A 14604-nucleotide genomic window follows, 5' to 3' on the forward strand; every position below is an offset into this window, starting at 1 on the left:
AGTTGTCTTGGTCAGGGTGTCTCTTCATAGGTTTAGAAAAGTAACCAAGGCAACAAGGAAGAAAGCTGTGTTCACAACATTTGTAGATGTGCGCTCTAGCCTCAATCTAAAAACCTGCTTTCAATGTTGCTTCATTTTATTATTATTTTTTTAATTTTATCACTTCATGTCCTTATGTGAGCTTCTTGGATTTGTGTGAAAACTTAATGATATAGCAAAGGTCCATTTGTAGTGTTGAACACTGGGAAGAGTTGGCCTGGACAACTCTTGCCGTTTGTGCAGATACTTTATCAGTCTACAATTCTTATTTTGACACTGTGCAATTCTACTTCTACTGCCACAACCCCTTCAGGGCATCTTCACAACATTATGTTATTAATACCTTGAAACATTTTTTTCTCCTACCACCTTGCCCCTGTAATTTCTTAAAAAGCTTCTGGCTTCTTCCTCAATGTTCACTGAATTAATGCACTCTGAAAGCAATGCCAGAGCCAGAGGACAGAAGCAATTAACAAAAAACATGCTGAAGTACAAGAGACTAGAGTGGAGGGAATTTCATCATATTACATGACTGGATATTATGCATATTGCAGGATTAATGTGTTTCTGAAATGCTTCTATGCCCAAAGATTTCATATAACAGAATTTCTAATGCAACAATGTACTTTTCTCTAATAAGATAATGTAATACATTTTGGAGAATAAAGAGTAGATATTTTGCTTTCATATTTCATTCCTGTCTTTTATGTCAAATATAAAGAAGGACACCTTGGTGAGAGTGGGTCAAACCTAGCATTGTTCTGTCCATTCTCTGATATGTTCTCAAGAAGCCTTACTTGTTCGCTATAAATCATCTCTCACTCATCATTCAACCTAGTTCCACAACATCCAGGAATCTTTCCCTGAATTCTAGCCTTACTCCCTTTTGTAGATTTGTTTTATTTCTTGTTCCTATGGCTTAGGGGCAGGAACTCCCTGTGATAGGCAAAGAGAAGCAAGAGAAAGACCACTCTGATTGGAACTTTCAGAGAAACATTTATCTTAATGTTAATCTGATAACACGTGTCACGGCTACTAAAGAGAGTTCACTGTCACAATCAGCAAATTACAGAAGCAAGAAGCAAAATGTCAAGAATATGATTACTGGTCACAGAATGGGATTTAGATCCTATCTCTGACTCTGATGGACACTTGACTTTCTAAACTACCTATAGGGACAATAAGGTTACTACCTAGCATGAGGCTTTCTGACAAAGATAAAACAGTTCACTGTCTCCCTTCCTCAAGAGGTCATCCAAATGGCCCTGCAAATCACTGGAGGAGAAAAATTCTCAATTCCAGGCATTATAATGGCTATCATAAAATTTACCTAAAGATGCAGGTAGGTGCATAGTCCTTTGGCTACTGTGAACAATCACCACGTGAGAACATTTTACTCCACAGTGGTCTCTTTAGTCATTGCCCACTGTCACAATTGAGAGCATCTCCTATTATGCTATAACAAACTCTGCCCGTTTCCTCTGTTATGTTGTGTGTATTTCTTCAGAATTCATTCAACAGAGATCATAAGGACCAAGAAGCTATGGGAGACCTGTGTGAGTACTTAGAGTAAGTAACCTAGATATTTGAAAGCCATCCCCCCCTCTCTGGTGTATGTGTGTGTGTGTGTGTGTGTGTGTGTGTGTGTGTCTGTCTGTCTGTCTGTCTGTCTGTCTGTCTGTTCGGCTGAAGAGGGATGGAAAAAGGGGGGGCAGAGAGAGATCATTTTCTTTTAAATCGGCTAACATGATCACAGAGACTGAGGACTCCCACAATCTTCCATCTGCAAGATTGTTTAAGGTCAGTCCCAGCTCAAGAGAACAGTGTCCACTCTCTGTAGTCTGGAAGACAGAGAATTCTCCCTTCTGTCTTTTGTTCTTTTGGATGCTCAAGGAATTGGATGGCGCCTGCCATATTGTAGAAGATAATGGAATTTAGTCCAGAAACATCCTCATAGACACACCCAGAAATATTGCTTAACCAAATATCTAGTCACCCTGTAAGTCAGTTAACACATTATATAAAATTAATCACCACAGCCATTATTTCCAAATTATAAATCATGCCACACAGTGTTTTATCATATATGAAGTTTTAAAATGAATTTTTCAATTTCTCCCCAGATAGGCAAAAAATAGGAGTGGTGTGTAACTTATTAGAATTCACAAATATGTGACCACTACCTAGAGAAGAAAAAAGTATCCCTAAAACATCCTTAATCAGGAGGATAACTCAACTGCTATCTTCTAAGAATATTCAGATGAGCCTGAGAGGAGTATTGTCCTTTAGCTGACCCTTCCCTTGTCACCACTAAATTCCTCTTGTTCAGCCCCATATTGGAACATATTTCATGCTAATAATCATTACATTTCCAAAATCATTCTGAACTACAGAAACCAGAACAATAAGCCTCTTGGTTATTACCAGAGAACATTTCAGTTCCTGCATTCATCAGCTTTCTGTTCATGTTTCAAAGATATAAGAATTTTTTAATTAATAGTAAGAGGTTTAGTATGACTCATGTTTATTAGATTTTTCAGTAGATGATCAGGCGGTCCTTTTTTTCTGGGCCACATGATAAAGCAGCAGACTGATGAAACAAGAACACTCGACTCAGGTCTATAAAGCAAAAGAGAGGAGGGACTTAATCAGGAGGTTCTTCAAGTGTACACACCCACACTCCAGAGGCCCTCCTGCTGGGTAGGTCACATTTGGATCCCCCATGAGATATTTGTCTTTTTGAATCTGACTAATTTTGCTTAACATAAAGAGTTTCAGTTACATCCATTTACCTGGGCATGCCATAATCTCAGTTTTGATATGGTTGCATAAAATCCTATTATGTACATACACTGTACATTTCTTATTAATTCATTTGTTGATGCCCATCTTGGCTAGTCCCATTTCTTGGATTTTGTGAATATCAGAGTTAGAAGTATGAATCTGCAAGAATCTCTATGGTATGTTGACTTGGAGTCCTTTAGGGAATATGCTTTAGTGTGTTAATATCTGGGCCACATGGTAGTTCTATTTCTGGTTTATTGAAGAACCTCTATACTGATTTCTATAGGGGCAACACAAGTTTCTATTACCACTAGCAATTACACTTTGCCACCAGTCATTGCTATTTTATTATTATTGTTGTTATTATTATTATTATTAGTAGTAGTAGTAGTAGTAGTAGTAGTATTGAGACAGGGTCTCACTATAAAGTCTTGACTGGCCTAGAATTTCTCTAGGTAGGCCAGGCTGCTGTCAAACTCAAAAAGTTATTTCCTGTGTGACACCATGCCTGCTGTCATTCATTTCCTTCATGATAGGCCTTCTGATAGCATCCCTTATTTATAAGAGAAATATTGGAGGAATCCTAATACATGGTCTCAAATTGTATTCAAGAGTCATTGTAAAAAAAACCAGCATGGTCCCCTGTACAAATAATGATATAGGACCCTAAAATAAACCCATACAATTATAATTATAATTTTGGCAAAGTTGTCAAAAATACTGGAGAAAAGACAGTGACTTTAACAAATCATTCCAGGAGCACTGGGTTTGTGCAACAATAATGAGAGATACTAGATTCATAACTCTCATCCTGCACCCAAATCTATTCAAAATGAGCAACAGACCTGAGTATGAGAATTGAAATTTTGAAGCTGTCATGTTGTATTGCAAAGAAGTCATAAACTAGTCCAGAAACAGAGGGTGGAGAAATCCTCTCCCTCTTGTCTGGAACCTCTGTACACTCATAACATCAAGGTGACATATAAAGTGAAGAGAAACTTAATGTTTACTATCAGCATGGCTGGATTTAGAATCCCTGTGAAAACACACCTCTGGGCATGACCATGGGGGTGTTCTCAAAAGGGTCTAACCAAATAAGAAAGGTTTTTCTCTGAAGTTAGGCAGCAGCATTCCATGAGCTGGGGAAGCAGTTCACAACCTGACAGTTGTAACACCTTTGGGGTCACATATCAGATATCCTGCATATCAGATATTTACATTATGATTCATAACAGAAAATTACAGTTCTCAAGCAGCAACAAAATAGTTTTGTAGTTGGGGTCACCACAGCATAAGGAACTATATTAAAGGGTTACAGTGTCAGGAAGATTGACAACCATTGGATTCAGGTCTCAGAGTAAAGAAAAAGGAGAAAGTGAGCTGAGAGTAAACATTTATCTCTCTGCTTCCTGCTTACAGGTACTACCTCATGTGTCTACCACCATGCATTTTCCATCATGATATACTTACTCTCCAACCGTGAGCCAAAAGAAACCCTGCCATTCTTAAGTTGTGTTTGTGAAGCATTTTTGTTGCAGTAATGAAAAAAGTAACTGATCTGGGGATGGTAGGTATTGTGGGAGAATTGTTTGCACTGTTACTCTGCTGTGCTGATAAAGTTACCTTAAATCGAGGAAAGAGATCAGCCCCTCCAAGACCCCAACCCAGCGAGCCCAGCTTCAGGTGAGATTGGGTCTCCAGCGGGGGACCGCGCGCCCATGACCCATCCCCCTCCATCTTTGGGGCCACTCCTGGCTTTCAGAAGAGCCGCCCACACAGGAAAGAGATCAGCCCCTCCAAGACCCCAACCCAGCGAGCCCAGCTTCAGGTGAGATTGGGTCCCCGGCTGGGACCACCCGCCCATCACCCATCCCCCTCCATCTTCGGGGCCGCTCCCGGCTTCCAGAAGAACCGCCCACACAGGCCCCTCCAAGACCCCAACCCAGCCAGCCCAGCTTCAGGTGAGATTGGGTCTCTGGCTGGGACCAACCGCCCATCACCCATCCCCCTCCATCTTTGGGGCCGCTCCCGGCTTCCAGAAGAGCCGCCCACACAGGAAAGAGATCAGCCCCTCCAAGACCGCAACCCAGCGAGCCCAGCTTCAGGAAAGACATCAACCCCTCCAAGACCCAACCCCAGGGAGTCCAGCTTCAGGAAAGAGATCAGCCCCTCCAAGACTCCAACCCCAGCGAGTCCAGCTTCAGCATCTCCAGCTTCAGCTGCAGTAAGGAAGGAGACCAGAGGAGACAGAAAGACCCCACCAGCACCCACTGGAAGAAGAGATGGGAAGAAGACAGAATAAGAGATCACTCAGCAATAGAAACACCAACATGACCCCACCAGAATCCAGGGATCCAACACCAGCAAGACCCGAAAAGCACTACATAGATGAACAAGAGGAGACAGACCTTAAAAATTATCTCATGAAGATGATGGAGACCCTCAAAGAAGAAACAAGGAAATCCCTTAAAGAAATAGAAGAAAAAACAAACAAAAAAATCCATGAAATGGGGGAAAAATTCAAGAAATAAACAAATCTCTCGAAGAATCTAAAGAGCACCAAGAAAAAACAACCAAGAAAATTAAGGAAACAGATCAAACAGTTGAAGGATTGAAAGCTGAAATAGAAACGATAAAGAAAACACAGAATGAAGGGATGCTGGAAATAGAAAAGCTCGGTAAACGGTCTGGAACTACAGATGCAAGTATCACCAATAGAATACAAGAGATAGAAGAGAGAATCTCAGGTGTTGAAGACTCATTAGAGGATATAGAGTCGTCAACCAAAGAAAATCTCAAAGCCAACAAATCCTTAACACAAAATATCCAGGAAATATGGGACACCGTGAAGAAGCCAAACCTGAGAATAATAGGTATAGAAGAAGGTGAGGAACTTCAACTTAAAGGTAGAGAAAACATATTCAACAAAATCATAGAAGAAAACTTCCCTAACCTAAAGAAAGATATGCCTATGAAAGTACAAGAATCTTACAGAACACCAAATAGGCTTGACCAGAAAAAGAAGGCACCTCGCCATATAATAATCAAAACATCAAACCTACAGAGTAAAGAGAAAATATTAAGAGCAGCTAAAGAAAAAGGCCAAGTAACATACAAAGGCAGACCTATCTGAATTACACCTGACTTCTCAATGGAAATGATGAAAGCCAGAAGATCCTGGTCAGATGTCCTACAAACGCTAAGGGAACAAGCATGCCAGCCCAGACTACTATATCCAGCAAAGCTCTCAATTACCATAGATGGAGAAAACAAAATATTCCATGACAAAGCCAGATTTAAACAATACGTATCCATGAATCCAGCTCTACAGAAAATGCTAGAAGGAAAACCTAGAGCCAAGGAAGATAACTACATTCACAAAGACACAGGCAATATATAATCATACTTTACAAAACACCAAAAGAAAAAGGGAGGAGAAACTACACAAAATAACTTCACTAACAATAAATCAAGCGCAAACAAGGATCACCAATCAATGGTCATTAATATCCCTCAATGTCAACGGCCTCAACTTGCCTATAAAAAGACACAGACTAGCAGAATGGATACGAAGACAGAACCCTTCCTTCTGCTGCATACAAGAAACACATCTCAACACCAAAGACAGACGTTATCTCAGAGTAAAGGGCTGGGAAAAGATCTTCCAATCAAACGGCCCCAAGAAACAAGCGGGCGTAGCAATCCTAATATCTAACAAATTAGACTTCAAATTAAAATCAATCAAAAGAGATGAAGAAGGGCACTTCATATTCATCAAAGGAAAAATACATCAAGACGAAGTCTCGATTTTAAACATCTATGCCCCAAATACAAAGGCACCTACATTTGTGAAAGAAACATTATTAAAGCTCAAAATGCACATAAAATCTCACACACTAATAGTAGGAGACTTCAACACTCCGCTCTCACCGTTAGACAGGACCTCCAGACAGAAACTTAACAAAGAAACAAAAGAATTAATAGAAGTTATGACACAACTGGGTTTAACAGACATCTATAGAACACTCCAACCAAATACAAAGGGATATACCTTCTTCTCGGCACCACATGGAACCTTCTCTAAAATTGACCACATAATAGGAAACATAGCAAATCTCCACAGATACAAAAAAATTGGAATAACCCCCTGCATCTTATCAGACCACCATGCATTAACATTAGAATTCAACAATAACACAAATCGCAGAAACCCTACAAACTCATGGAGATTGAACAATGCACAATTGCACCATCCCTGGGTAAAGGAACAAATAAAAATAGAAATTAAAGACTTCCTCGATTTCAATGAGAATGAAGACACAACATACACAAACTTATGGGACACTTTGAAAGCAGTGCTGAGAGGAAAGTTTATAGCACTAAGTGCCCACATGAAAAAACTGGAAAACAGTCATACTAGAGAATTAATAGCACAGCTGAATGTTCTAGAACAAAAGAAGCAAACTCCCCAGGAGGAGCAGACGCCAGGAAATAATCAAATTGAGGGCTGAAATCAATCAAGTAGAAACCAGGAAAACACTGAGAAGAATCAATGAAACAAAGAGTTGGTTCTTCGAGAAAATCAACAAAATAGACAAACCTCTGTCCAAACTAACCAAAAGACAGAGAGAGAACATGCTAATTAACAAAATCAGGGATGAAAAAGGGGGCATAACAACGGACTCTGAGGAAATCAAGAGAATCATCAGGGCATATTTTGAAAATCTGTACTCCACAAAATTTGAAAATTTAAAGGAAATGGACAATTTCCTGGATAGATATCACTTGCCAAAACTAAATCAAGAACAGATAAATAATCTAAACAGACCTATAACCCCTAATGAAATAGAAGCAGTCATCAAAAGTCTCCCAAACAAAAAAAGCCCAGGCCCAGATGGCTTCACTGCAGAATTCTACCAGAAATTCAAAGAAGAGCTCATTCCAATACTCGTCAAAGTATTCCACCCAATAGAAGCAGGAGGCTCACTGCCAAACTCTTTCTACGAGGCTACAATTACCTTGATACCCAAGCCACACAAAGACACCACCAAGAAAGAGAACTATAGACCAATTTCCCTCGTGAACATTGATGCAAAAATACTCAATAAAATACTTGCAAACCGGATTCAAGAACACATCAGAAAAACCATCCACCATGATCAAGTAGGCTTCATTCCAGGAATGCAGGGATGGTTTAACATTAGAAAATCTATCAATGTAATCCACCATATTAACAATCTGCAAAAGAAAAACCACATGATCATCTCACTAGATGCTGAAAAAGCCTTTGACAAAATCCAGCACCCCTTCATGATAAAGGTCCTAGAGAGATCAGGGATAACAGGAACGTACCTGAATATAATTAAAGCAATATACAGTAAACCAACAGCTAACATCAAACTAAATGGAGAGAAACTCAAAGCAATTCCTCTAAAATCAGGAACAAGACAAGGCTGTCCACTCTCTCCATATCTCTTCAATATTGTACTTGAAGTTCTAGCTACAGCAATAAGACAACAAAAGGAGATAAAGGGGATACAAATAGGAAAAGAAGAAGTCAAACTTTCACTATTTGCAGATGATATGATAGTTTACATAAGTGACCCAAAAAACTCCGCAAGGTTACTCCTAGAGCTGATAAACACCTTCAGCAATGTGGCAGGATACAAGGTAAACTCAAAAAAATCAGTGGCCCTATTATATACAGAAGATGAAGTGACTGAGAAAGAAATCAGAGAAACATCACCTTTTACAATAGCCAAAAACAGCATCAAATATCTGGGGATAATGTTAACCAAGGAAGTGAAGGACCTGTATATCAAGAACTTTGTGTCTTTGAAGAAAGAAATCAAAGAAGATACCAGAAAATGGAAAGATCTCCCATGCTCTTGGATTGGTAGGATCAACATAATAAAAATGGCAATCTTGCCAAAAGCAGTCTACAGATTCAATGCAATCCCTATCAAAATTCCATCACAATTCTTCAAGGACCTGGAAAGAACATTAATCAACTTTATATGGAAAAACAAAAGGCCCAGGATAGCCAAAACATCCCTATACAATAGAGGAACTTCAGGAGGCATCACCATACTCTGACTTCAAGCTCTATTATAGAGCTATAGTCCTGAAAACAGCTTGGTATTGGCACAAAAATAGGCAGGTAGACCAATGGAACCGAATCGAAAGCCCTAATTTTAACCCACACACCTATGAACACCTGATTTTTGACAAAGAAGCTAAAACTGTACAGTGGAAAAAAGAAAGCATCTTCAACAAATGGTGCTGGCATAACTGGGTACTGGTATGCAGAAGACTGCAGATAGATCCATGTTTATCGCCTTGTACAAAACTTAAGTCCAAATGGATCAAAGATCTCAACATACATCCAGCCACACTGAAACTTTTAGAAGAGAAAGTGGGAGATACTCTTCAACGAGTTGGTACAGGAGACCACTTCCTAAACATAACACCAGTGGCACAGGCACTGAGATCGACAATTAACAAATGGGACCTTCTGAAACTAAAAAGCTTCTGTAAGGCAAAGGACACAGTCAAAAAGACAAAAAGGCAGGCCACAGAATGGGAAAAGATATTCACTAACCCTACATCTGACAGAGGGCTAATCTCCAAAATTTACAAAGAACTCAAGAAACAAGTCTCCAAAACACCAAAGGATCCACTTGAAAGGTGGGGTACAGAGCTAAATAGAGAATTCTCAGTAGAGGAGGCTAAAATGGCCAAGAGACACTTAAGAAAGTGCTCAACATCCTTAGCCATCAGGGAAATGCAAATCAAAACAACTCTGAGATACCATCTTACTCCTGTCAGAATGGCTAGAATCAAAAACACCGAAGACAATTTATGCTGGAGAGGATGTGGAGAGAGAGGAACACTCCTCCACTGCTGGTGGGAATGCCGACTCATACAGCCTCTTTGGAAATCAGTATGGAGATTCCTCAGGAAAATGGGAATTAATCTACCACTAGACCCAGCAATTCCACTCTTAGGCATTTATCCAAATGAGGCAGGTTCATACAACAAGGGCATCTGCTCCACTATGTTCATAGCAGCATTGTTTGTAATAGCCAGAACCTGGAAGCAACCTAGATGCCCCTCAACTGAAGAGTGGATAGAGAAAATGTGGTACATTTACACAATGGAGTATTACTCAGCAGAAAAAAACAATGGAATCTTGAAATTTGCAGGGAAATGGATAGCACTGGAAGAAACCATCCTGAGTGAGGTAACCCAGTCGCAAAAAGACAAACATGGTATGTACTCACTCATATATGGATTTTAGACATGGATCAGGATAGTGCCAGTCTGCACTTCCACAGATAGAGAGTCTGGGAAACAGGAAAGAACCTAAAAGATATGCATATATGCATAGTACCCAAGAGAAGAGGATGGAGACAAGATCCTCTGAATGGATGGGGAACACGGCGAGGGGAGGGGGGAGTGGGACCTGGGAAGAATAGAGGGGGTAAAGAGGAAGGGAGTTGGTCATGGGGGAACAGGAAGTTGAGGGGGTGGGGGTAGAATAGGGGGAAGAGGGAATCATAGGATCGAAGACAGATCAGGCACCAGAGTGACCTCGAGTGATCTAAAGGTATAACATCAATTGGCAAGCTAAGCAATAGTGGAGGGACCACCTCGAATGCCCATTCCTGATAATGAACTTGATGTCTATAACCATCCGGGAGCCTTCATCCTGTGACTGATGGAAGCAGAGGCAAACACACAACTAATCACTGAACTGAACCCAAGGAACCCAGTGACAGAGAGGAGTGATGAGCAAATTGGCAAAGAATGGGCTGGCAAAACCAGCAGAGACAGCTGATCTGAACAGGGGAGTGCTCTTGGACCCCAGACCAACAGTGGGGAGGCCAGCATGGGACTGATCTGGACCCCCCAAATGTGAGTGTCAGTGAGAAGGCCTGGGCAACCTATGGGGCCCTGAGCTGTGGATCAGTGTCTATCCCTGGTATACAAACTGTCTTCATGTGCCTATAGCACAAAGAGAGATGCTCTCTCAGCCTGGACTCTTAGGGGAGTGCCTTGACCCTACCAAGAGTAAAATGACAGACTCTAGATAACCCCTATGTGGAAGGATTTGGCAATAGGGTGGGAGGGAGGGGGGGGAAGGGGAGTGCGGGAAGAGGGGAGGGAGAGGGAACTGGGATTGACATGTAAAACAAGCTATTTAAAATTAAAATAAAAAATGAAAAAAAAAGTTACCTTAAATCAAAGAAAGGACTCCGGAGTCAGCGATTGGGTGACTGAGATTAGCAATAAAGATATTGGAGGACTGATGAAGTCAGATAGGGAGGGAGAGGAAGAGAGGAGGGGCTAGGAGATAATTTGTGGGGCTTTTGGATGTGGAAAACATGGAGAGCAGGGTCAGGCTATCATCCTTCCTCTGTTTCTTGGATTTGTCAGGTTTTTTTCTCAATTTCTGACTCCTGATGTTTTATTAATACTAGCACAATTAGGTAGAGATGCATACATGCCCTGCCAGTCTCCTTTCTGCAAACCAAATTCTTCCAAAAAACATTCAACTTCCTTGGTCACCACTAGCCACAGTCTCCTCTTTTATGTGGCATTGAATCATTTACCAAACTCCCACCAAAACAACAATGCTGGTAAGAGTTCTCCCTAGGAGGAGGGGAGGGAATGGGAGCGGGACCTGGAACTGACTTGTGAAGCAACCTCATTTCTTATCTAAATTTAAACTGGAAAAAAAAGAAAGTTATTTGAATGCATGTTAAACATTAATGTAATTTTTGAAAGGTTATATCTGATTTTTTTTTACCAAAATAAATCTGGAGAAGAAAAAAAAAAAGACTCAAAAAAAAAAAAAGAGTTCTCCCTAGACACAGAAGCTTTTAGCCATATGAAATGGGATGGGTGATGAGTACCCCAGAACACAGCATCCTTATAAACACATGCCAGGAATATCTAGTTCATCTCTTTTTTTCTCAGTCCTACATGGCTTAGAATCAGGGAATTAGAAACTACTGAAACCAGAAATAGACCTCAAGATCGTTTCATACAGGTGTTGCCAATTAAAATGTTCCCAGGACCCAAGAGGTAAGAGAGAGGAGTAAAACTCAATTTAAGGCAAAACACAGCTGGAGAGCCTGGCTGGCCATTGCCCCAGTGACAGACACTGAAACTCCTATTTTTGTTGAAAGAGAGAAAAAAAATAGCTCAGAGTTCAATACATGTGCAAACTAAATCCAGACGTCAAACCTCCACTTCCTCCTTCTTGGTTCCATCATTTCTCAATTTACAGAGAGAAAAACAGACCAAGGGAGATTAAGACATTTTCCCAAAGTGGTTCACCTAATTAACAAGAGAAACAAAATCAAAATCCAGGCCCAGCTTGATGCTGGGTCAACACTGCCTAGAGTATAATTTTGCAAGTTTTCTTCCTGACGCAAAAGCAAGATTCAATCAATTCACAAAATAGTTGCCTCATGGGTTTTGTCAGAGTAGAAATACTCTCTTGGAATCAGCTGTCTTTTGGGACTGCCCACCTGGGCCAAGCCTGTGAGAGCAATGACAGTTTGATTTGTGACCCTCACCCTTGAGATCCCAGCCATTCTTACTGCTTCTACAGAGCAGGCAGGAGTCCCTGGAATGCTGGGGTACAACAGTCTGCATCTTGTGCTGCTAGATGCCACCAGCCTGGCACAAGCTGTGCTTTCAGACAGCCCAGGAGACACAGCTAACTCACCTCCTGGCCTTCCAGAAGAAACTACCAGGAAGAAGTATAAATGGCAAGGCAGGATAAGAAAAGAGAGAAAAGAAATAAGATTTTGACCTCTTATGGATAAAAGTTGATATTTTAAATGTCCAGACTCTATGAGTCTGTTTATTCCCATTCTAAAATTGTTCTTGATCATCCATCCTTTGTCCAAGGAGGGAATGGGTTCTTTTGTTCAAGGAAATGGAGGAGGTGTAGCCAGTTTATAAAAATAAAGTATATAAAAACCACAAAGAAATGTTCTTACAGGAAATCTCACCCCAAGTGTATGCAGGAAAGCAGGTGGCAGTTCAACCTGCTGCTGGCTGCATGAGACCCCCAGGGGACCCTCTAGACAAACCCTGGATGGCTACAACAGCAATGCTCTTTATCTAAATCACATGTCCACTCAAAACTGGTGTCTCTGATTCTTCTATCCATAGAAGAGTGTATGCTGATGAAACTGGCAATCAAGAAATCATTTCATTCCAAATTCTTTTCTAGTAGTCCAGGAAGGTTTTACTAAAACACATGCAGGTTAACAATAAAATATTAGAGTGTACAAAAGCCAACAGACCAACCAGTGATCTAGTTAGACTTGGGTTCTAAGCCACACTTAGAAATGTTGTAATCTAAGCATTTCAGCCAACTACTTTCAGCCCAGATCTGCACAATCAGGATTCCTGATGGCCCCATCCTGTTCCTTCGAAAGTGCTTCACCATATTTGAGAGGGAATGAAAGTACCTGATTGTCTGGGGTCCATTTGATCCAACACGAAGAGAGATTAAAAGGCAGCAGTTTGTAGATCTCCGTATTTATCCCTTGCATACGAATGAACTTTGAGAACCCATTCCACATGGAGGGATGCTCTGTCAGTCTGGACACATGGGGGAGGGCCTAGGCCCTGTCCCGACGATAGGAAAGACTTTGGAGATCTTCCATGGAGGGCCTCACCCTCCCTGGGAGCAGAGTGGGAATTGGGTGGGAGATGGAGGGTTGGTGGGTGTTGGATGAGGAAAGGTAGGAGAGGGAGCTCAGATTGACATGTGAAGCAAGCTTGTTTCTAATTTAAATAAACAGGTAGCAATTTGGGACAGGTGTTGTCCTCTGAGTGTTTTCAGGAATGCATATGCACAGGTGGTGTCAGTCCCAGTTTTCACAATCTGTGTTCAGCATCCATCTTCTTCCATACAGCATCGAAAGTGTCACATTCTGGTGCACAGGAAATGAAAACTAGGAATGTGCTGGGCCAGTGTTCAGAAGACACTTTGCTAAGAATGGGACCTGTAACCTCCTGAATCTTAGGATTCCGTTCTTTCAACAATGTTTTTGCTTGTTTGATGTCTTCTGTTTGTTTGCTTCGTTTTGTTGAAAAAGAATTTCTCTGTGTAGTCTTCTTAGACCGGAACTCACAGAGCTCTACCTGCTTCTCCCTCCCAAGTGCTGGAATCAAAGGCATGCACCACCACTGCCCTACTTTAAAATGCTTTTGTTGTTGTTGCTTTTAGATTTATATATTTTATTGTTCTATGTGTATGAGTGTTCTACCAACATGTAGGTATGTGGCAGCCATAGGGTCAGAGGAAGGCATTGCATCAACTTAGAATGCAGTTATAGAAGATTGTCACTTGCCATGTGGATTGTAGACATCAAAATCAGATCTTCTGCAAGAACAACAAATTTTCTTAAACAGTGAGCTATCCCTGCAACTCCCTCTGCTTCAAGGGCTTTTCAAATATTTTACTTGTATTTTTGTTCATGTCTATACATGTGTGTATGTTTGTATCTGTGTAACTGTGCACAGGTGCCTGAAGAGCAAATCAGATGTCCTGGAGCTGGAATTACTGAGAGTTACAGCTGCCTAATGTTGGTTCTGAGAACTGAACTCCTGTCCTTCACCAGAGCAGTATGTGGTTTTAACTGCTGAGCCATTTCTCCAGCCCCAGGATTTCTTAATTGTATGTTGAGGAAATGAAGGAAGAATGTATGAAATTCTCTTGAACTTGGCAGCTTCAACTCTGTTTACTTGCTT

General features: G+C 40.9%; 1 long non-coding RNA gene across 1 annotated transcript; it reads right to left on the reverse strand.

Annotated features, from left to right (window-relative positions):
- Window positions 1-2546: 2546 nt before the first annotated feature.
- LOC121137168 lies at window positions 2547-13848 on the reverse strand. The gene is made up of 2 exons (XR_005874402.1): window positions 13317-13848; window positions 2547-2658 (listed from the first exon to the last, which is right to left on the reverse strand). It is a non-coding gene; the product is annotated as an uncharacterized LOC121137168 (long non-coding RNA).
- Window positions 13849-14604: the final 756 nt, after the last annotated feature.

Source organism: Mesocricetus auratus, unplaced genomic scaffold, assembly GCF_017639785.1.
Source record: "Mesocricetus auratus isolate SY011 unplaced genomic scaffold, BCM_Maur_2.0 Super-Scaffold_100676, whole genome shotgun sequence".
NCBI classification, from domain to species: Eukaryota; Metazoa; Chordata; class Mammalia; order Rodentia; family Cricetidae; genus Mesocricetus; species Mesocricetus auratus.